At 49.0% G+C, this 23151-nt stretch overlaps 1 non-coding gene across 1 annotated transcript; it reads right to left on the bottom strand.

Annotated features, from left to right (window-relative positions):
* Positions 1-11107: 11107 nt before the first annotated feature.
* LOC115932645 (small nucleolar RNA U13) lies at positions 11108-11211 on the bottom strand. Its single transcript, XR_004068869.2, has one exon. It is a non-coding gene; the product is annotated as a small nucleolar RNA U13 (small nucleolar RNA).
* Between the last annotated feature and the right edge of the window lie 11940 nt (positions 11212-23151).

Genomic DNA, 23151 nt, shown 5'->3' with positions numbered 1-23151 from the left:
GCCTGAGCAACAGAGCAAGACTCTGTCTCGAGACAATAAAAACACACAAAAAATTAACTCGCCATGATGGCACATGCCTATTGTCCTAGCTACTTGGGAGGCTGAGGTGGGAGGATTCCCTTCAGCCCAGGAGTTTGAGGCTGCAGTGAGCCACTATGATTGTGCCACTGCACTCTAACCTGGGCAAAAGCGAGACCCCAGGCTAGAGTGCATGAGGTGGGAGGTTGGGTGCAACCTCCACCTCCCAGGTTCAAGTGATTTTCCTGCCTCAGCCTCTTGAGTAGCTGGGACTACAGGCATGTGCCACCACGCCTGGGTAATTTTTGTATTTTTAGTAGAGACAGGGTTTAGTAGAGACCATGGTGAAACCCCGTCTCTATAAAACAAATCTCTACTAACCCCATCTCTACAAAAAATAGCTGGGCATGGTAGTGCACACCTGTAATTCCAGCTACTTGGGAGGCTGAGGCACGAGAATCATTTGCATCTTGGAGGCAGAGTTTGCAGTGAGCTGACATCGCACCACTGCACTCCAGCTGGGATGACAGAGCAAGACCCTGTCTCAAAAAAAAGAAAAAGGAACAAACAACAGCAACGACAACAAAAAAACCTCTGTGTCAATCACAGCCTTCAAGCTAGGGGAGAGGCGGCCGAATTCTGCCCTCTGCTAACTAACTATAGCTTTGTGGAAATGGGTGAGTGGCATGCCCTTGTGAGCCTCAGGGCCCCATCTGTAAAATGGGCATAACTGTCATGCCCGTCTTTAAGAACAGCCTTGGGGGTAAATGAGTGGAAGTCATGGAAAGATCTCAGCCCACAACCTTCCACAGAACAGGCGCTTCTCACACAGTAAGTAGCAGGAGTGCAGAGGCTGCAGGCATGAATCCAGCCAGACTGCCTGGGTTCAAGTCCCAGCTCCCACGTCTTGGTAACTATGTGGCCTCAGACAAGTTACTTAATATTTCTTTTTTTTTTTTTTCAGACGGAGTTTTGCTCTGTCACCCAGGTTGGAGTGCAGTGGTGTGATCTCGGCTCATTGCAACCTCTGCCTCCCGGATTCAAGCAATTCTCCTGCCTCAGCTTCCTGAGTAGCTGGAATTACAGGCACCTGCCACCACACACAGCTAATTTTTGTATTTTTAGTAGAGACGGGGTTTCACCATGTTGGCCAGGATGGTCTCGAACTCCTGACCTCATGATCTGCCTGCCTCAGCCTCCCAAACTACTGGGATTACAGGCGTGAGCCACTGCACCTGGACACGTTACTAAATATTTCTGTGCCTAGGTTTCTTCATCTGTGAAATGGGATTGTTGTGAGAACACAAAGGGATTCCCAGGGCAGTTCCTAGTGCATAGTCTGGCTGCCTTTGTGTGTGTGTGTGTGTGTGTGTGTGTGTGTGTGTGTGTGTGTGTGTGTGTTTAATATAGAGACAGGGTCTCGCTCTGTTGCCTAGGCTTGTTTCAAACTCCTGGGCTCCAGTGATCCTCCTGCCTCGACCCAAAGTGGTGGGATTACAGGCATGAGTCAACACACCTGGTCACTTTATATTATTATTATTTTTTTCTTTTGAGACAGGATTTGGCACTGTTGTCCAGGTTGGAATACAGCGGTGCAATCTCAACTCACTGCAAACTCCACCTCCCGGGTTCAAGCAATTCTCCTGCCTCAGTCTCCCGAGTAGCTGAGATTACAGACGCCTGCCACCACACACAGCTAATTTTTGCATTTTTAGTAGAGATGGGGTTTCACCATATTGGCCAGGCTGGTCTTGAACTCCTGACATCAAGTGATCTGCCCACCTCGGCCTCCCAAAGTGCTGGGATTACAGGAGTGAGCCACCGCTCCTGGCCAATTTTTTAAGGCAACGTTTTCAGCCCATGGCCAGGGTAAGGGGCAGCTGGTACCAAGATCTGGCTTCACTGGCCATGTTATCCAAGAGGCCTCTGCCTGCCTGCAAAGTAGTACTGCACACTGGGATCTCCCTGGACCAAACCCCAGCTTCAGTTTTGGGTACTTCCTCATAAGCCTTGACTACCCCAGAGTGTGAGGGATTTTGTAGCCTGGTCCCAGGCATGCACTCACCAGTCAATGGCATCGCGGGGCTGGCCATGGCCTCCCAAGCCACAAAAGGAACCATATTTCATATAGGCGATGGGAGTCCAGGGACCAACACAACCCACAATTCCTGCCAGTTCCAGGATCCCACGCTGGTGCACACATAATATCCTGGAGGCTGGGGGGTAAACAAAGGTGACAAGCTGCAGGTCAGGGCTTCCCAGACCCCTGGGAAGGGCATGAGCCTGAGAAGAGCCTAGGTGTTACAGCCTGGCTGTCTGGGTTTGAATCCTATTTCCTAGCTGTGTGACCTTGGACAAATTCCTAACCTCTCTGGGCCTTGGTTTCCTCATCTGTGAAATGGGGGATAAGCTGACTTCAACTCACATGAATGAAATGAGATAATGAGTATAAAGCCCCTGGTGCATGAAAAGGCTATTATAATCCGTCTGGGCTCAGTGGCTCACACCTGTAATCCCAAGACTTTGGGAGGCCCAGGTGGGCAGATCACCTGAGGTCAGCAGTTCAAGATCAGCCTGGCCAACATGGTGAAACCCCATCTGTAGTAAAAATACAAAAATTAGCCGAGCCTAGTGGTGCACACTGGTAATCCCAGCTACTAGGGAGGCTGAGGAAGGAGAGTCACTTGAACCTGAGAGGCGAAGATTGCAGTGAGCCAAGATTTTGCCACTGCATTCCAACCTGGATGACAGAGCAAGAGTCTCAAAAAAAGAAAAAGAAAAAAAGGATAACTATTATAATCAAGGTCCTCAAGGTAGCCAAGAAGGGAAAAAAGAGTCGTGCATGAAACGTTTGTCCACTTCCCTGTGTTGGGCACTGGGCATCACGGATGTGCCTACAGGTGTCTGTCACCAAGGTGGGCTCCTCTGTGGCAGCTCCCGGGCCCTGGCACTGCCCTGTGCTCATGACTTCCCCTCCAGACTCAGACTCGGGGCCCTTGGTATCTCCTCTTATTTTCACTGCCAGACAGGAAGGCCCCTTGGCCTGAGCCCAGCCATTTTTCTAGATCCTGGCACAGCTTGGACATGTAATGGTGCCCAATGCATGTGACTGGAACCCCTGCATTGGACATGAAGGAAACGAGGCCAGCCGGGAAAGGTAACCCCACATTCCCACAGCCAGCAGGAACCCGAGCAGAGGCTTCAACTCAGGCTTCTGACTTGCAAACCAGTGCTCCTTCCTCCTTACACAGTAACAACAGGGGAAGGTGGCCTTCCGGGTTGCCAGAGCTGAGTGGTACCAGCAATAGAGTGGAAACTCACACACAGGCTTCCCTGCTTCCTGGGTTAGGGTTAGGGTTTATACAGCTCCGGGAGGTTGATGCATTGTGTTTGATCATCCCCCTTTTTTTTTTTGAGACAGAGTCTCATTCCTGTTGCCCAGGCTGGAGCACAGTGGTGTAATCTTGCTCACAGCAACTTCTGCCTCCCAGGTTCAAGCAACTGTCCCGCCTCAGCCTCCCGAGTAGCTGGGATCACAGGCGTGTGCCACCACACCCAGCTGATTTTTGTATTTTTAGTAGAAACGGGGTTTCACCATCTAGGCCAGGCTGGTCTCGAACTCCTGACCTCATATGATCCACCTGGTTTGGCCTCCCAAAGTGCTGGGATTATAGGCGTGAGCCACTGTGCTCATCCTGATCATCTTGTCTCTCTTTTTTTTTTTTTAGAGACAGGGTCTCACTCTGTCACCCACACTGGAGTGCAGTGGCTCAATCATAGCCCACTGCAGCCTCCAAATCCTGGGCTCAAGCGATCCTCCTGCCTCAGCCTCCAGACATATGGGCATGCACCACCATGCCCAGCTAATTTTTAGTAGATCTGGGGTCTCACTATGTTGCCCAGGCTGTTCACAAACTCCTGGCCTCAAGTGATTCTCCTGCCTTGGCCTCCGAAGGTGCTGGGATTCCAGGCATGAGCCACCATGCCCAGTCTCATTTCTGTTTTATCTAGAACATGTTTTCATCACACTGACTTTTTTGAGAAGTCCAGGCCAGATTTAAATTCTATTTTGTCTTTTTATCAGTGGAAAAGTAGCATATTTATGTTGCAGGACAAAGATGAATCAAATAGGAAGAAAATGTAAAACACATTTGGGGCCAGGCACAGTGGCTCATGCCTGTAATCCCAGAACTTTGGGAGGCCAAGGAGGGCAGATCACCTGAAGTCAGGAGTTCCAGACCAGCCTGACCAACATGGAGAAACCATGTTTCTTTTTTTTTTTTAATTGATCATTCTTGGGTGTTTCTCACAGAGGGGGATTTGGCAGGGTCATAGGACAATAGTGGAGGGAAGGTCAGCAGATAAACAAGTGAACAAAGGTCTCTTTTTTTCCTAGGCAGAGGACCCTGTGGCCTTCCGCAGTGTTTGTGTCCCTGGGTACTTGAGATTAGGGAGTGGTGATGACTCTTAACGAGCATGCTGCCTTCAAGCATCTGTTTAACAAAGCACATCTTGCACCACCCTTAATCCATTTAAACCTGAGTGGACACAGCACATGTTTCAGAGAGCACAGGGTTGGGGTAAGGTCACAGATCAACAGGATCCCAAGGCAGAAGAATTTTTCTTACTACAGAACAAAATGAAAAGTCTCCCATGTCTACTTCCTTCTACACAGACACGGCAACCATCCGATTTCTCAATCTTTTCCCTACCTTTCCCCCCTTTCTATCCCACAAAACCGCCACTGTCATCATGGCCCATTCTCAATAAGCTGTTGGGCACACCTCCCAGCCGGGGTGGCGGCCGGGCAGAGGGGCTCCTCACTTCCCAGTAGGGGCGGCTGGGCAGAGGCGCCCCTCACCTCCCGGACGGGGCGGCTGGCCGGGCGGGGGGGCTGACCCCCCCACCTCCCTCCCGGACGGGGCGGCTGGCCGGGCAGAGGGGCTCCTCACTTCCCAGTAGGGGCGGCCGGGCAGAGGCGCCCCTCACCTCCAGGACAGGGCGGCTGGCTGGATGGGGGGCTGACCCCCCCACCTCCCTCCCGAGCGGGGCGGCTGGCCGGGCGGGGGGGCTGACCCCCCCCACCTCCCTCCCGGACGGGGTGGCTGCCGGGCGGAGACGCTCTTCACTTCCCAGACGGGGTGGCTGCCGGGCGGAGGGGCTCCTCACTTCTCAGACGGGGAGGTCGCCAGGCAGAGGGTCTCCTCACTTCTCAGACGCTCCTCACCTCCCAGACGGGGTCACGGCCGGGCAGAGGCACTCCCCACATCTCAGACGATGGGCAGCCTGGCAGAGACGCTCCTCACCTCCCAGATGGGATGGCGGCCGGGAAGAGGTGCTCCTCACTTCCTAGATGGGATGGCGGCCGGGCAGAGACGCTCCTCACTTTCCAGACTGGGCAGCCAGGCAGAGGGGCTCCTCACATCCCAGATGATGGGCGGCCAGGCAGAGACGCTCCTCACTTCCCAGACGGGGTGGCGGCGCAGCAGAGGCTGCAATCTCGGCACTTTGGGAGGCCAAGGCAGGCGGTTGGGAGGTGGAGGTTGTAGCGAGCTGAGATCATGGCACTGCACTCCAGCCTGGGCACCGTTGAGCACTGAGTGAACGAGACTCCATCTGCAATCCCAGCACCTCAGGAGGCCGAGGCTGGCGGATCACTAGCGGTCAGGAGCTGGAGACCAGCCCGGCCAACACGGCGAAACCCCGTCTCCACCAAAAAACACAGACGGCGCGCGCCTGCAATCCCAGGCACTTGGCAGGCTGAGGCAGTAGAATGAGGCAGGGAGGTTGCAGTGAGCCGAGATGGTGGCAGTACAGTCCAGCCTCGGCTCGGCATCAGAGGGAGACTGTGGAAAGTGGGAGAGGGAGAGGGAGGGGGAGGGAGAGGACAAAAAATTAAAATTTAGCCTGACATGGTTGTGTGTGCCAGTAGTCCAAGCTGCTGGGGAGACTGAGGCAGGAGGATCACTTGAGCCCAGGAACTTAAGGTCTATTTAAGTAAAGGGTACAGTGAGCTATGATTATACCACTGCACTCCAGCCTGGGGAATAGAGCAAGACCCTGTCTCTAAAAAAAGGTAACAAATTAACATGAATGGATTCCATTTTAAGAGAATGAAGCGTCATTGTGTAAGAGTATGAAATTGGAAGCAAAGAGCATGAAGCCAAAAAAAAAAAAAAAACCATCTGAAGTCAGGGTGCCTGGGGTCAGAGGTGGGGGAGGATTGAAGAGGTGCAGATGTAAAAAACTGAAGCTACTGTGACCAGTGGATTCGGGAGTTGAAGGAGTCAAGAATGACACATTCTCCTGACTGGAGGATAAACAAATATGACTGTTTTCAAGAAATAGCTGGAATATTCTTTGTGTTCAGAAGTACAAGAACAGCACATATGGAGGGTGGACTGATACTGAAGTTGAAGAGAAGCCTTCTGACGTGCACTAACTAGATTCTAGACTCAGCTTCTGTCACAAGGAGCCCCAAACAGTGACTCAGCAAAATAGCTTATTTCTCATGTGACAGTTCAGAGGTGATTGGTCCAGGGTTAGGGTTAGACAACAACCGTTACGCAAAGTCATCTAGGGACCCAGGGCTGCGCTGTCATGTTGCTCTTGCATCCTTGAGGTTGTCATCTGTGTGGTTAAAGTGGCTCACCAGCCCCAAGTCCTCGTTCAAGCCCATGCAAAAGGAAGCGGAAATACAGGGCCTGGAAATTACACTGATCCCATTGGCCAGAACTTAGTCTCACCTTCTTACCACCCTATATGTGAGACTAAAATGCCTCTAGCTGGATAGTTACATGTTCATTTAAACTTGGGTCATTTTGTTTCTGAATGAAGGGAAGGGGCACAAGTATTAGTCTGTCACAGAAGAGAAAGAACAGAGAGAAAGGTTTTGAAGGGAATGACTTATAAATAGTTACCCGAAGTCTGGTCATGGCTGACATCAGAGCCAGCATGTTGACCACTTCCATGCTGCGTGCTTTAGCTGCCTTATCTCACTTAATCTCAGAATAACCCTATTGTCATTCCCAACTTGTAGATGGGAAAACAGACCCAAAGAGAAGTGATTTACCTTCCACACAACGGGGAAGTAAGGGGGCTAGGTGCACGTCAAGGCAGCCTGTGCCTGGCTCTTATACCTGGTGCTGCTTACATTTCCAGAGGGGGCAGCCTAGAGGAGAGGGCTAGGGACTGGACTCAACGTGCGAGTGCTTGGTGGAAGGGAAGCCAGAGGATCGAGTGGCCAGAGGTTAAGAACCAGGGAGGAGCAGTGATGAAAAGGCTGGAGAGCTTATGCATTTCAGGGCTGGGCTGCCAAGTACCTCACTTGGCCAGTTCAGCATTCTTAGGCAGGAGGCACAGCCATTGTGTTGTCCAATGCCAGGGTATATACCTTTTTCAGTTTCCAATCTACCAATGGTGACCTTTGAACAGCATTGTCGAACCCTTTTCTGCCCAGGGCTAGATAGTATATATTTTAAGCTTTGTGGGCCACACGTGGATTGTCACTCCTTTTCTTAACTTTTTTTTTTTTTTGAGACAGGGTCTCCGCTCTGTCGCCCAGGCTGTTAACTACCGTTAACATTTTATTGCCTCTCTTTCTGGTGTGTGTATATTTATTACTAGACTGGAATCATCCTATATATTTGTCATCTGTTGCTGTTTCCTGTCCCTTTACATAAAGTGAGCTGCTTTCTGAAATTTTATTTTTTAATTTATTTATTTTATAATTTATTTATTTTATAGACAGAGTCTTGCCCTGTCACCCAGGTTGGAGTTCAGTGGTGCAATCTCAGCTCACTGCAATCTCAGCCTCCCGAGTAGCTGGGACTACAGACACTCGCCACCACACCCGGCTAATTTTCATATTTTTAGTACAGATGGGTTTTCACCATGTTGGCCAGACTGGTCTTGAACTCCTGGCCTCAAGTGATCTGCCCACCTCAGCGTCCCAAAGTGCTGGGATTACAGGCATGAGCCACCATGCCCGGCCTCCCCTCCCTTTAAATAACATGAGCTGCTTTCCTAAATTTTAGCTAATCCCCTGGGTTGGGAGGTGGGAGGGCATGGGGGCCAAAAGGACAAGGCTCAAGTCAAGATGCCTGGGTTCACATTCCAGCCCTTCCCTTAGAAGCTGCCACCCTTGGGACAATCTCGCTTCTCTAAGCCTCAGCGGCTTCATCTGTGAAAGAATCATCTCTCTTTGTTGGAGTTGCTGTGCATTCCGTGAAAGGGCCGTATATGCCAAGTGACCCTCATGCCAAAGGAGCCAAAAAAAAAAAAAGGAAGCAGACAAATCCAGTTTGTCAGTTTTGGGTGATTTATTAAGGAACTTACACACAAAAGCATGGTCTTGGGCTGCGCCATGACAGATCTCCACACCACAGCCCCAAGACCTACCGCTTATGTCTTGGAGCAAAAGCATAGTGCTCTGGAAGGAATGTATAGGTGGCTACAGTGCTCACAGCCTGTCATTTCTGCAACAACAGGGTGGTTTTGGAGGAAATTTACAATTAACAGACTTTCCTACATAAACAGTCATACATCCACCAGGCATGGTGGCACACACCTATAGTCCCAGCAACTCAGAAGACTGAGGTGGGAGGATCACCTGAGCCTGGAAGGTTGAGGCTTCAGTGAGCTGTCATCACACTACTGCATTCCAACCTGGGTGACAGACAGACTGTCTCAAGACACAAAAGCACGAGAAGAGAAGCAGTTTGAATAAAGTACTGTCTCTAATGAAAAGTACTTTAGGCTGGGCATGGTGGCTCATGCCTGTAATCCCAGCACTTTGGGAGGCTGAGGCAGGTGGATCACAAAGTCAGGAGTTCGAACCAGCCTGGCCAACATGGTGAAACCCCATCTCTACTAAAAATACAAGAATTAGCCAGGCATAGTGGTGCATGCCCGTAGTCCAAGCTACTTGGGAGGCTAAGACAGGAGAATTGCTTGAACCCAAGAGGTGGAGGTTGCAGTGAGCCATGATTGTGCCATTGCACTCCAGCCTGGGTGACAGAGTGAGACTCCATCTCAAAAGAAAAAAAGTACTTAAAAAAAAAATTTTTTTAATTAAAAAAGCCAGATGTAGGCAGGTGGATCATGAGGTCAGGAGATCAAGACCATCCTGGCCAACATGGTGAAACCCCATCTCTACTAAAAATACAAAAATAAGCCTCGTGTGGTGGCACACACCTATAATCCCAGCTATTCGGGAGGCTGAGACGGGAGAATCCCTTGAACTCAGGAGGCGGAGGTTGTAGTGAGCCGAGATTGCGCCACTGCACTCCAGCCTGAGCAACAGTGAGACTCCATCTCAAAAACAACAACAAAAAAATGCAAGCCAGGCATGGCTCACACCAGTAATCCCAGCACTTTGGGAGGCCAAGTCGGGAGGATTGCCTGAGCCCAGGAGTTTGAGACCAGCATGGACAACATGGTGACACCCGTCTTTATAAAAATTTTTTAAAAAATAAAAGGTAATACATCAAGACTGTGTACAGTGGCTCATGCCTGTAATCTCAGCACTTTGGGAGGCCAAGGTGAGAGTTGCTTGAGATCAGGAATTTGAGACCACCCTGGGCAACATAACAAGACCCCAACTCTACAAAAAAAAAATTTTAATGAGCAGGGGGCATTTGTTGAGCTGGCCTATTGTCCCAGCTACTTGGAGGCTGACAGTTCAAGTGCCAGGGTCCGAGCCAGAAGATGTGGGGTGTAACCTATGGTGAATGGGTTGTGGTCTGTATCACACCAGAGTTCATAGCCTAAGTAAAGGGGAGAGGAGGCAGCGACTGTGCTGCCGGGGTGAGAACCAAACTTCCCTTTCAGTCTCTTCCACTGACCTGACACTTCCCTTGTAGGGCCTCAGGATCCTCATCTTTCTAATGAAGAGGATCGTTTCCAAAGGATGGCAAACTTCAGTACCTTCTAATCAGTTATCTAAATTTTTTTTTTTTTTTTTGAGACGGAGTCTTGCTCTGTCACCCAGGCTGGAGTGCAGTGGCGTGATCTTGGCTCACTGCAGCCTCTGCCTCAGATTCAAGCGATTCTCCTGCCTCAGCCTCCTGAGTAGCTGGGATTACAGGCATCCACCACCATGCCTGGCTATCAGTTATCTAATTTTATTTTACTTAAAATTATTGAGGTGAAATAACATAAAGTAACCATTTTATTTATTTATTCCTATTTATTTATTTATTTATTTGAGATGGGGTTTTGCTCTTGTTGCCCAGGCTGGAGTGCAGTGGCACAATCTCGGCTTACTGCAACCTCTGCCTCCTGGGATCAAGTGATTCTCCTGCCTCAGCCTCCTGGGTAGCTGGGATTATAGGCACACACCACCATGCCTGGCTAATTTTTGTATTTTATTAGTAGAGATGGGGTTTCGCCATGTTGACCTGGCTGGTCTCAAACTCCTGACCTCAGGTGATCTGCCCACTTTGGCCTCCCAAAGTATTTATTTTATTTTGAGACAGGGTCTTGCTCTGTCATCCTGGCTGGAGTGCAATGATAGCTCACTGCAGCCTTGAACGAACTCGTGGGTTCTCAGCATCCATCTCAGCCTCCAGATAACTGGGGCTATGGCTAATGTTTTTGTTTGTTTGTTTGTTTGTTTTGAGACAGAGTCTCACTCTGTTACCCAGGCTCAAGTGCAATGGCGAGATCTTGGCTCACTGCAACCTCCACTTCCCGGGTTCCAGTGATTCCCCTGCCTCAGCCTCTCGAACAGCTGGGATTACAGGCGCTCATTACCACAACTGGCTAATTTTTTTTTTTTTTAATACAGAGATGAAGTTTCACCATATTGGCCAAGCTGGTCTCAAACTCCTGATCTCGGGTGATGCACCTGCCTCAGTCTCCCAAAGTGCCATGCCCAGATAATTTTTAAATTGAGACCAGGTCTCCCTGTGTTAACCATGCTGATCTTGAACTTCCAGGATCAAGTGATCCTTCTGCCTGGGCCTCCCAAAGTGCTGGAATTCCAGGCATAAGCCATCATGGCTGGCCTGATTTTTTAAAAGAAACAGAAATTGGGATTTTATTGTGAAATCTCTTGATCTTAGTATATTGGATTTCATTATTTTTACATCAGGCAGATAATGTGTCAATGTCAAAACAAGGTTTGAGGGAGGTGCAACTCACGCATAAGCATGAAAACACAGTCATCACGTTTATGAACTACAAAAAGATGTGGCTTTAATTATTTGAAAGACATCTTGGCCAGGCCCGGTGGCTCACTCCTGTAATCCCAGCACTTTGGGAGGCCGAGGCAGGTGGATCACCTGAGGTCAGGAGATCGAGACCATACTGGTCAACATGGTGAAACCCTGTCTCTACGGGCCGGGTGCGGTGGCTCAAGCCTGTAATCCCAGCACTTTGGGAGGCCGAGGTGGGTGGATCACAAGGTCAGGAGATCGAGACCATCCTGGCTAACATGGTGAAACCCCATCTCTACTAAAAATACAAAAAATTAGCCGGGTGTGATGGCAGGCACCTGTAGTCCCAGCTACTCAGGAGGCTGAGGCAGGAGAATGGCGTGAACCTGGGAGGTGGAGGTTGCAGTGAGCCGAGATCATGCCACTGAGCTCCAGCCTGGGTGAAAGAGCGAGACTCCGTCTCCAAAAAAAAAAAAAAAGAAAGAAAAAAAAAAGAAACCCTGTCTCTACTAAAAATACAAAAATTACCTGGGCATGGTGGTGGGAGCCTGTGGTCCCAGTTACTCAGGAGGCTGAGGCAGAAGAATCACTTGAACCCAGGAGGTGGAGATTGCAGTGAGCCGAGATCACGCCACTGCACTCCAGCCTGGTGACAGAGTGAGACTCTGGCTCAAAAAAAAAAAAAACATCTTACTGGTCAATACTATATAAGACAAGCAGGCCAGGCGCGGTAGCTCAAGCCTGTAATCCCAGCACTTTGGGAGGCCGAGGCGGGCGGATCACAAGGTCAGGAGATCGAGACCATCCTGGCTAACACGGTGAAACCCCATCTCTACTAAAAATACAAAAAATAATTAGGCTGGCATGGTGGCGGGCACCTGTAGTCCCAGCTACTTGGGAGGCTGAGGCAGGAGAATGGCGTGAACCCGGGAGGTGGAGCTTGCAGTGAGCCGAGATCATGCCACTGCACTCCAGCCTGGGCAACAGAGCAAGACTCCATCTCAAAAAATAATAATAAGAAGAAGAAGACAACAAAACATTTGCTGGCCAGGTGATGAAAGGTGAATTCTGCTTTCATCACAGTTACTAAGTGTCAAGCATTCAACCACAATTTATTGAGACTTCCATGCAGAACTTTGTGGAAAGCAAAGCACTGGGGAGAGATTCCATGAACATCATTCATTTAAACACACATTTGTTATTTTATTTTATTTATTTATTTTATTTTATTTTTTTGAGACGGAGTCTTGCTCTTGTCACCCAGGCTGGAGTGTAGTGGCGCGATCTCAGCTCACTGCAACCTCCGTCTCCTGGGTTCAAGTGATTCTGCCACCTCCTCCTCCTGAGTAGCTGGGATTACAGGTGCCCACCCCAACACCTGGCTAATTTTGGTACTTTTAGTAGAGATGGGATTTCGCCATGCTGGCCAGGCTGGTCTTGAACTCCTGACCTCAGTTGATCCGCCCGCCTTGGCCTCCCAAAGTGCTGGGATTACAGGCATGAGCCACCACGCCTGGCTATTTTATTTTTTTTTAATTGAGACAAAGTCTCACTTTGTCACCCAAGCTGGAGTGCAGTGACACAATCTTGGCTCACTGCAACCTCTGCCTCCTGGGTTCAAGCAATTCTTCTGCCTCAGCCTCCCAAGTAGCTGAATTACAGGCATGCACCACCATGCCTGGCTAATTTTTGTATTTTTAGTAGAGATGAGGGTTCACCATGTTGGCCAGGCTGGTCTCGAACTTCTGACCTCAAGTGATTTTTCTGCCTCAGCCTCTGAAAGTACTGGGATTATAGGCATGAACCACTGCACCTGGCCTATGTTTATTTATTTTTGAGACAGAGTCTTGCTCTGTTGCCCACGCTGGAGTGCAGTGGCGTGATCTTGGCTCACTGCAACCTCCGTCTCCTGGGTTCAAGCAATTCTCCTGCCTCAGCCTCCTGAGTAGCTGGGATTACAGGCACCCGCCACCATGCCCGGCTAATTTTTGTATTTTTAGTAGAGACAGAGTTTCACTATGTTGGCCAGGCTGGTCTTGAACTCCTGACTTCAGGTGATCTGCCCACCTTGGCCTCCCAGAGTGCTGGGATTACAGGCATGAGCCACCACGCCCAGCCCCCATTTATTTTTTAGACTTTTATTATATTTTTTGAGACAGGGTCTCACTGTGTCTCCCAGGCTGGTGTGCAGTGGTACGAGCACAGCTCACTGAAGCCTCCCAGCTCAAGCAATCCTCTCACCTCAGCCTCCCGGGTAGCTGGAACGTGCCACCACACCTGGCTAATTTTTCTATTTTTTGGTAGAGATTGGGGTCTTGCTTTGTTGCCCAGGCTGGTCTTGAATTCCTGGGCTCAAGTGATCCTCCCACATTGGCCTCCCAAAGTGCTAGGATTACAGATATGAGGCACCATGCCCAGACTTAAACACCCATTTATTGTGCACTTTCTCTGTACCAGGCCCTGACCTGAGCCCCATGCACAGATGTGAACAAGACCTTACACTCCAGGGACCAGGGGAAAGAAGTGCTACTTCTGTGCTCTGGAGAACCGAGTTCTCCAATCAGAAAAGATGAGAATGGAGGCCAGGTGCAGTGGTGACTAACGCCTGTACTCACACTTTAGGAGGCCGAGGCAGGAGGATCACCTGAGGTTAGGAGTTCGAGAGCAGCCTGGCCAACATGGTGAAAACCTATCTCTACTAAAAATACAAAAATTAGCCAGGTGTGGTGCCGTGTGCCTGTAATCCCAGCTACTTGGGAGGCTGAGGCAGAATTGCTTGAACCTGGGAGGTAGAGGTTGCAGTGAGCTGAGATCCCGCCACTGCACTCCAGCCTGGGGGACAGAGAGAGACTGTCTCAAAAAAAAAAAAAAAAAGTTTTTTAAATTTAAAAAGGCAGCCGGGCGCAGTGGCTCACGCCTGTAATCCCAGCACTTTGGGAGGCCGAGGCGGGCAGATCATGAGGTCAGGAGATCGAGAACCTCCTGGCTAACACACTGAAACCCCATCTCTACTAAAAATACAAAAAATTAGCTGGGCGCAGTGGCGGGCGCCTGTAGTCCCAGCTACTCAGGAGGCTGAGGCAAGAGAGTTGCGCGAACCCGGGAGGCGGAGCTTGTAGTGAGCTGAGACTGCGCCACTGCACTCCAGCCAGGGTGACAGAGCGAGACTCCGTCTCAGAAAAAAAAAAAAAAAAAGCCAGTCACAGTGGCTCACGCCTGTAATCCCAGCACTTTGGAAGGCCAAGGTGGGTGGATCACAAGGTCAGTAGTTCAAGAGCAGCCTGGCCAAGATGGTGAAACCCTGTCTCTACCAAAAATACAAAAATTAGCTGGGCGCAGTGGCAGGCACCTGTAATCCCAGCTACTTGGGAGGCTGAGGCAGGAGAATCATTTGAACCCAGGAGGTGGAGGTTGCAATGAGCTGAGATCGTGCCACTGCACTCCAGCCTGGGCGACAAGAGTGAGATTCTGTCAAAAAAAAAAAAAATGGAATTGCTAGGACAGTCAAAAACAAATGGAATTGCTAGGACAGTCTAGACAGTTTTCACAAAACAAGACTTTGGTCCCCTCTTCAGGACTCAGCATGGCCTCAGATCCAGCCACCAGGCCCCGAATACCTTCAAGTTTGAGTGTAGAAGGGCATATTTCGCCTTCTTTTTGTGCTCCCCCTGACACCCTGACGTTCTTGACTCATCTGTCTTCATCTTCCAAGCCAACTTTGCTTACCCACAAAGGGAGGGCACTATTCCCTCACAAAACACAGCCCAAGGCTCACTCTTTCCTCTTTTCCTATAGAAGAGCCAAAGGGCATGACAGTTGCCTCTGCTCCTTTAACCTACCCACTCTTTCCTCACAGCCCTCCTCAGCCTTCACAGTCCATAATGCAGTCTTGAATTCTGGGCTTCATATTCTCGACACACTCTGCAAACAGAATCCCCTAGGAAGCTATATTTATTTCCTTTTTTTTTTTTTTTTTTTTTGAGACGGAGTCTCACTCTGTCACCCAGCCTGGAGTGCAATGGCACGATCTCCGCTCACTGCAACCTCTGCCTCCCGGGTTCAAGCGATTCTCCTGCTTTGGCCTCCCGAGTAGCTGGGACTACAGGTGCCCACCACCACACCTGGCTAATTTTTGTATTTTTGGTAGAGACAGGGTTTCACTATGTTGGCCAGGCTGGTCTCAAACTCCTGACCTCATGATCCTCACACCTCAGCCTCTCAAAGTGCTGGGATTACAGGCATGAGCCACCGTGCCCGGCCTATTTACTTATTTTTATTTTTATTTTGAGACAGGTTCTCACTTTGTTGCCCAGGCTGCAATGCAGTGGCATAAACATGCGTTATAGCAGCCTTGACCTCCTAGGCTCAAGCAAGCCCCTGCCTCAGTCCCCCAAGCAGCTGGAACTACAGATATGTGCCACCATGTCCGGCTAATTTTTTTTTTTTTTTTTTTGAGGTGGAGTCTTGCTCTGTTGCACAGGCTGTGTAGTACAGTGGTGTGATCTTGGCTCACTGCAACTTCTGCCTCCCAGAGGCAGAGGATTACTCACACCTGTAATCCCAGTTTAGGGAGGCTGAAGCGGGCAGACAGCTTGAGACCAGGAGTTTGACACCATCCTGGCCAACATGGTGAAAGACTGTCTCTGCTAAATAAAAAAATTAGCCAGGCATGGTGGCACATGCCTGTGGTCCCAGCTACTCAGGAGGCTGAGGCACAAGAATCGCTCGAACCCAGGAGGCGGAGTTTTCAGTGTGCTGAGATCTCACCACTGCACTCCAGCCTGGGCGACAAGAGACTTCGTCTCAAAAAAAAAAAAAAAAAAAAAAAAAAGATAATAAAGATGAGCAGAAATAAATGCAGCAGAGAATAAAAAATAGAGGAAGTAAGTAAAACCAAAATAATTTGGTTCTTTGAAAAATCCATAAAATTGATGAACCTTTAGATGGACTGACCAAGAAAAAAGCAGAGGAGACTCAAACTGCAAAACAGGAGCAAAAGAGGAGACATCACTACCAACATTAGATAAGTAAAAGAATTATCAGGGAATACTATGAATAGTTGTATGCCAACAAATTAGATGAAAGGAACAAATTCCTAGGGGAATTTAAACACCAACCTTAAGAAGAAATATAAAATCTAGGCCAGGCATGGTGGCTCACGTCTGTAATCCCAGCACTTTGAGGGGCTGAGTCAAGCAGATCATCTGAGATCAGGAGTTTGAGACCAGCCTGACCAACATGGTGAAACCTCATGTCTACTAAAGATACAAAAAATTAGCCAGGCAAGTGGCGCACGCCTGTAATCCCAGCTGAGGCAGGAGAATCACTTAAACCGGGGAGGTGGAGGTTGCAGTAAGCCGAGATTGTGCCATTGCACTCTAGCCTGGGTGACAGGGCGAGACTCTGTCTCAAAAATAAATAAATAAATACAAAAATTAGCCGGGTATGATGGCATGTGCCTATAATCCCAGCTTCTCTGGAGGCTGAGGCAGGAGAGTCACTTGAACCCAGGAGGCTGAGGCTGCAGTGAGCTGAGATGGCGCCATTGCACTCCAACCTGGGCAACAAGAGGGAAATTCCAACTCAAAAAGAAAAAGAAAAAAAGAAATATAAAACCTAAATTGATCTATTATAAGTAAAGACTTTTTTTTTTTCCGAGATGGAGTCTTGCTGTGTCACCCAGGCTGGAGTGCAGTGGCGTAATCTCAGCTCATGGCAACCTCCCCCTCCCGGGTTCAAGCGATTCTCATGCCTCAGCCTCCCAACTAGCTGGGATTACAGCTGCATGCCACCAGGCTCAGCTCATTTTTTTGTATTTTGGTAGAGATGGGGTTTCACCATGTTGGCCAGGCTGGTCTTGAACTCCTGACCTCAGGTGATCTGCCTGCCTTGGCCTCCCAATGTGCTGGGATTACAGGTGTGAACCACCACACCCGGACTATTCTTTTGCATATGGATATCCAGTTGTCCCACTGCTATTATCGAAAAGGTTGTTCTTTCCCCCATTAAGTGGTCTTGGAACCCTCGTCAAAAATTAATCTTCCATGTAGAAGGTTTATTTCTGGGCTCTCTAATCTATTCCACTTGTGTCCGGAATTGGTGGGTTCTTGGTCTCACTGACTTCAAGAATGAAGGCGCGGACCCTCGCGGTGAGTGTTACAGCTCTTAAGGTGGCGCGTCTGGAATTTGTTCCTTCTGACGTTCGGATGTGTTTGAAGTTTCTTCTTTCTGGTGGGTTCATGGTCTCGCTGGTTCAGGAGTGAAGCTGCAGACCTTTGCGGTGAGTGTTACAGCTCTTAAGGTGGCGCGTCTGGAGTTGTTCATTCCTCCCGGTGGGCTCATGGTCTCGCTGGCTTCAGAAGTGAAGTTGCATACCTTCGCAGTGTTACAGCTCATAAAAGCAGCGTGGAGCCAGAGTGAGCAGTAGCAACATTTATCGCAAAGAGCGAAAGAACAAAGCTTCCACACCGTGTAACAGGAGCCGAGCAAGTTGCCACTGTGGGCGCGGGCAGCCTGCTTTTATTCTCTTATCTGGCCCCACCCACATCCTGCTGATTGGTAGGGCTGAGTGGTCTGTTTTGACAGGGTGCTGATTGGTGCGTTTACAATCCCTGAGCTAGACACAAAGATTCTCCACCTCCCCACCAGATTAGCTAGATACAGAGTGTCAGCACAAAGGTTCTCCAAGGCCCCACCAGATAGCTAGATACAGAGTGTTGACTGGTGCATTCACAAACCCTGAGCTAGACACAGGGTGCTGATTGGTGTGTTTACAAACCTTGAGCTAGATACAGAGTGCCCATTGGTGTATTTACAATCCCTGAGCTAGACATAAAGGTTCTCCACGTCCCCACCAGACTCAGGAGCCCAGCTGGCTTCACCCAGTGGATCCTGCACCGGGGCTGCAGGTGGAGCTGCCTGCCAGTCCCGTGCTGTCTGCCTGCACTCCTCAGCCCTTGTGTGGTCGATGGGACTGGGCGCCGAGGAGCGGGGGACGGTGCTCCTGGGGAGGCTCCGTCACAGGAGCCCATGGAGAGGGTGGGAGGCTCAGGCATGGCGGGCTGCAGGTCCGGAGCCCTGCCCGGCGGGAAGGCAGCTAAGACCCCGTGAGAAATCAAGAGCAGCGCCGGTGGGCTGGCACTGCTGGGGGACCCAGTACACCGTCCGCAGCCGCTGGCCCAGGTACTAAGCCCCTCATTGCCCGGGGCCGGCAGGGCCGGCTGGTGGCTCCTAGTGCAGGGCCCGCCAAGCCCACGCCCACTCGGACCTCCAGCTGGCCCGCAAGCGCCGCGCGCAGCCCTGCTTCCCACTCGTGCCTCTCCGTCCACACCTCCCCGCAAGCTAAGGCAGCTGGCTCCGGCCTTGGCCAGCGCAGAAAGGGGGTCCCACAGAGCAGTGGTGGGCTGAAGGGCTCCTCAAATGCCGCCAAAGTGGGAGCCCAGGCAGAGGAGGCGCCAAGAGCGAACGAGGGCTGTGAGGACTGCCAGCACGCTGTCACCTCTCACACTGGTCTAATATATGTGTCTATTTTTTTCTCTCTTTCTTTATTTTTGAGACGGAGTCTCACTCTGTTGCCCAGGCTGGAGTGCACTGGCATGATCTCGGTTCACTGCAACCTCTGCCTCCTAGGCTTGAGTGATCCTCCCACCTCAGCCTCCTCCTCAGTAGCTGGGACTATAGGCGCAGGCTACCACGCCTAGCTAATTGTTGTATTTTTTGTAAAGAATGGGTTTTGCCATGTTGCCCAGGTTGATTTTGAACTCCTGGGTTCACGCAATCCACTCACCTCAGTCTCCCAAATTGTTGAGATTACAGGCGGCCTTATATGTTTGTCTTTATGCCAGTACCACACTCTTTTCATTGTGGTAGGTTAGTATTTAAGTTTTGAAATCAGGAAATGAGAGACCTGGTTTCTTCTTTTTCTGCAGACCTTTTTTTCCGTCTTTTTTTTGTGTTATTTAGGATGCCTTGTGATTCCACATAAATTTTAGGACGAGTTTTTGTATATCTGTAAAATATTAAAAATACCATTTGGATTTTGATACAAATTGCATTGAATCTGTAGATTGCTCTGGGTAGTACCGTCATCTTAACAATATTAAATCTTACATTCAGGCCGGGCGCAGTGGCTCATGCCTGTAATCTCAGCACTTTGGGAGGCTGAGGCGGGCAGATCACTTGAGGTCAGGAGTTCGAGACCAGCCCTGCCAACATGGTAAAATCCTGTCTCTACTAAAAATGCAAAAAAAAAATTAGCTGGGCGTGGTGGCACGTGCCTGTAGTTCCCGCCACTCAGGAGGCTGAGGCAGAAGAATCACTTGAACCCAGGAGGCAGAGGTTGCAGTGAGCCAAGATTGCATCACAGCACTCCAGCCTGGGTGACAGAGCAAGACTCTGTCTCAAAAAACAAACAATAAATTTTACATTCTATAAACATAGGATATCTTTTTATTTATGTCTCTTTAATTTTTTGTAGTTTTCAGTTACAAATATTTTGCCTCATTGGTTACATTTCTTCCTATTTGATTCCTTTTCATGGCTTTTTTTTTTCTTGAGATGGAATTTCGCTCTTTTTGCCCAGGCTGGATTGCAGTGGTGTGATCTCGGCTCACTGCAACCTCTGCCTTCTGGGTTCAAGTGATTCTCCTGCCTCAGCCTCCCAAGTAGCTGAGATTACAGGCACCCGCCTCCACGCCCAGCTAATTTTTTGTTTTTGTTTTTGTTTTTGTTTTTTGAGATGTAGTTTTGCTCTTATTGCCCAGGCTGGAGTGCAATGGTGTGACCTCGGCTCACCGCAACCTCTGCCTCCCGGGTTCAAGCAATTCTGCCTCAGCTTTCTGAGTAGCTGGGATTACAGGCATGCGCCACCACGGCCAGCTAATTTTATTTGTATTTTTAGTAGAGACAGAGTTTCTCTGTGTTGGTCAGGCTGGTCTCGAACATCTGACCTCAGGTGATCTGCCCGCCTTGGCCTCCCAAAGTGCTGGGATTATAGGCGTGAGCCACTGCACCCGGCCAGTTTTTTGTATTTTTAGTAGAGACTGGATTTTACCATGTTGGCCAGGCTGGTCTTGAACTCCTGACCTCAGGTGATCCACCCACCTCAGCCTCCCAAAGTGCTGGGATTACAGGTATGAGCCATTGCACCCGGCCGCATGGTATTTTAAATAGAGTTGTTTTCTTAATTTCTCTTTGGGGTTATTCATCGTTAGTGTAAAGAAATGCAACTGATTTTTGTGTGTTGACTTTGTATGCTGCAACTTTGTTAAATTCATTTATTGGCTCTAATAGTTGTGTACGTATGTAAGCTTTAGGGTTTTCCACGTATAAAATCATTTCATCTGCAAGTACAGATAATTTTACTTTTTCCTTTCCAATTCAGGTACCTTTTACTTATTTTTCTTGCTTAATTTTTCTGGCTAGAAATTTCAATACTCCGTTAAATAGAAGTGGCCAAAGTGGTGGTTCTTGTTTTGTTCCTGATCTTATGGGGAAAATTTTCAGTCTTTCATCATTGAATATGATGTTAACTCTGTTTTTCATGTATGGCCTTTACCATGTTGAGGAAAATTCTTCTAGTTCTAGTTTTATTTTATTTTTTCCAGACAGGGCCTGGTTCTCTCACCCAGGCTGGAGTGCAGTGGCCTGATAATGGCTCCCTGCAACCTCCACCTCCTGGGTTCAAGCCGTCCTCCCACCTCAGCCTCCCAAGTAGCTGGGACTACAGGCATGCACCACCATACCCAGCTTAATTTTTGTTTTTGGTAGAGACATGGTTTTGCCATGTTGCCAAGGCTGGTCTTGAACTCCTGAGCTCCAGCGATCCACCTGCCTCGGCCTCCCAAAGTACTAGGGTTACAGGCGTGAGCCACCGTGCCCGGCTGAGTGTTTTTTTTTAAATCTTGAAAGAGTATTGGATTTTGCCGAATACTTTTTCTGCATCAACTGAGACAATTATAAGATTTTTCCCTTTATTCTATTAATGTGGTATATGACATTGATTAATTTTCATATGTTAAAACATCTTTGCATTCCAGGAATAAATCCAACTTGTTCATGAATAAAATACTTTTTTTTTTTTCCTGAGACAGTCTTGCTCTGTCATCCAGGCTGGAGTGCAGTGGCGCAACCTTGGCTCATTGCAACCCCCACCCCCTGGGTTCAAGCAGTTCTCCTGCCTCAGTCTCCTGAGTAGCTGGGATTTACAGGCATGCGCCACCACGCCCGGCTACTTTTTGTATTCTTAATAGAGATGGGGTTTCACCATGTTGGCCAGGCTGGTCTCAAACTCTTGACCTCATGATCCGCCCACCTTGGCATCCCAAAGTGCTGGGATTACAGGCATGAGCCACCACGCCCGGCCCCATAAAATCCTTTTAATATGCTGCTGAAATTGGTCCTCTATTTTATATGTATATATATATATATATATATATATATTTTTTTTTTTTTTGAGATGGAGTCTCACTCTGTTACCAGGCTGGTGTGCAGTGGCACAATCTCAACTCACTGCAACCTCCACCTTTTGGGTTCAGGTGATTCTCGTGCCTCAGCCGCCTGAGTAGCTGAGACTACAGGCACGCACCACCACACCCAGCTAATTTTTGTACTTTTAGTAGAGATGGGGTTTCACCATGTTGGCCAGAATGGTCTCGATCTCTTGACCTTGTGATCTGCCCGCCTCAGCCTCCCAAAGTGCTGGGATTACAGGCGAGAGCCACCGTGCCTGGCCATATATATATATATATATATACACACATATATATATACGTATATATATACACACATATATATATGTATATATATACACATATATATACGTATATATACACATATATATGTGTATATATATACACATATATATATATACGTATATATATATATATTTTTTTTTTTTTTGAAACAGAGTCTCACTTGTTAACCCAGGCTGGAGTGCAGTGGCGCAATCTTGGCTCACTGCAACCTCCACTTCCCAGATTGAAGCAATTTTATATTTTCAGTAGAGATGGAGTTTCACCGTGTTGCCCAGGCTGGTGTCAAACTCCTGACCTCAAGTGATCCACCCGCCTCAGCCTCCCAAAGTGCTGGGGTTACATGCGTGAGCCAGTGCGGATATGTTTTGGTCCCCAGCAGGATATGTTTTGGTCCAATTTATGGAGGAGGAGGAAGGAGGAGAGTGAGGAGGAGGCGGAGAAGGAGAGAGGTCCCAAGGAGGCCTCCCATCAAGTTCCGTTCCCAAGGCAATGCTTCCCTGCTGATGCTCAGCAAGCAGTGAAAGAATGCAGCACGCCCAGCCATAAACACTAATGAAATCATGTTCTTCGCTCTGACATGGATGTAGCTGGAGGTCATTATCCTAAGCAAATTAACCCAGGAACAGAAAACCAAGGACTGCGTGTTCTCACTTATAAATGAGATCTAAACATTGAGTACACATTGCCTGGGTGCGGTGGCTCACACCTGTAATCCCAGCACTTTGGGAGGCTGAGGCAGGTGGATCATCTGAGGTCAGGAGTTCAAGATCAGCCTGGCCAATATGGCGAAACCCTGTCTCTACAAAAATACAAAAATTAGCCAGGCATGATGGCAGGCGCCTTTAATCCCAGCTACTCGAGGGGCTGAAGCAGGAGAATCGTTTGAACCCAGGAGGTGGAGGTTGCAGTGAGCCAAGATTGCATGATTGCACTTCAGCCTATGCGACAGAGCGCAACTCCATCTCAAAACAAAACAAAAAAAAAACATTGAGTACACACATGGATGTAAAGATGGGAACAATAGATACTGGGACCTCCTAGAGTGGGGAGGGACAGTGGAGAGTAAGAGTTGAAAAACTGTTGGGTATTATGCTTACTTCCTGGATGACAGGATCATTCATAGCCCAAGCCTCAGCATCATGCAGTATACCCAGGTGACGAACCCACACACGCCTCCCTGAACCTAAAATAAAAGCTGGGAGACCAGGCTCGGTGGCTCA

This window comes from Gorilla gorilla, chromosome 18 (genome assembly GCF_029281585.2).
Source record: "Gorilla gorilla gorilla isolate KB3781 chromosome 18, NHGRI_mGorGor1-v2.1_pri, whole genome shotgun sequence".
Classification (NCBI taxonomy): domain Eukaryota; kingdom Metazoa; phylum Chordata; class Mammalia; order Primates; family Hominidae; genus Gorilla; species Gorilla gorilla.
This window is presented reverse-complemented; position numbering and strand designations above follow the sequence as displayed.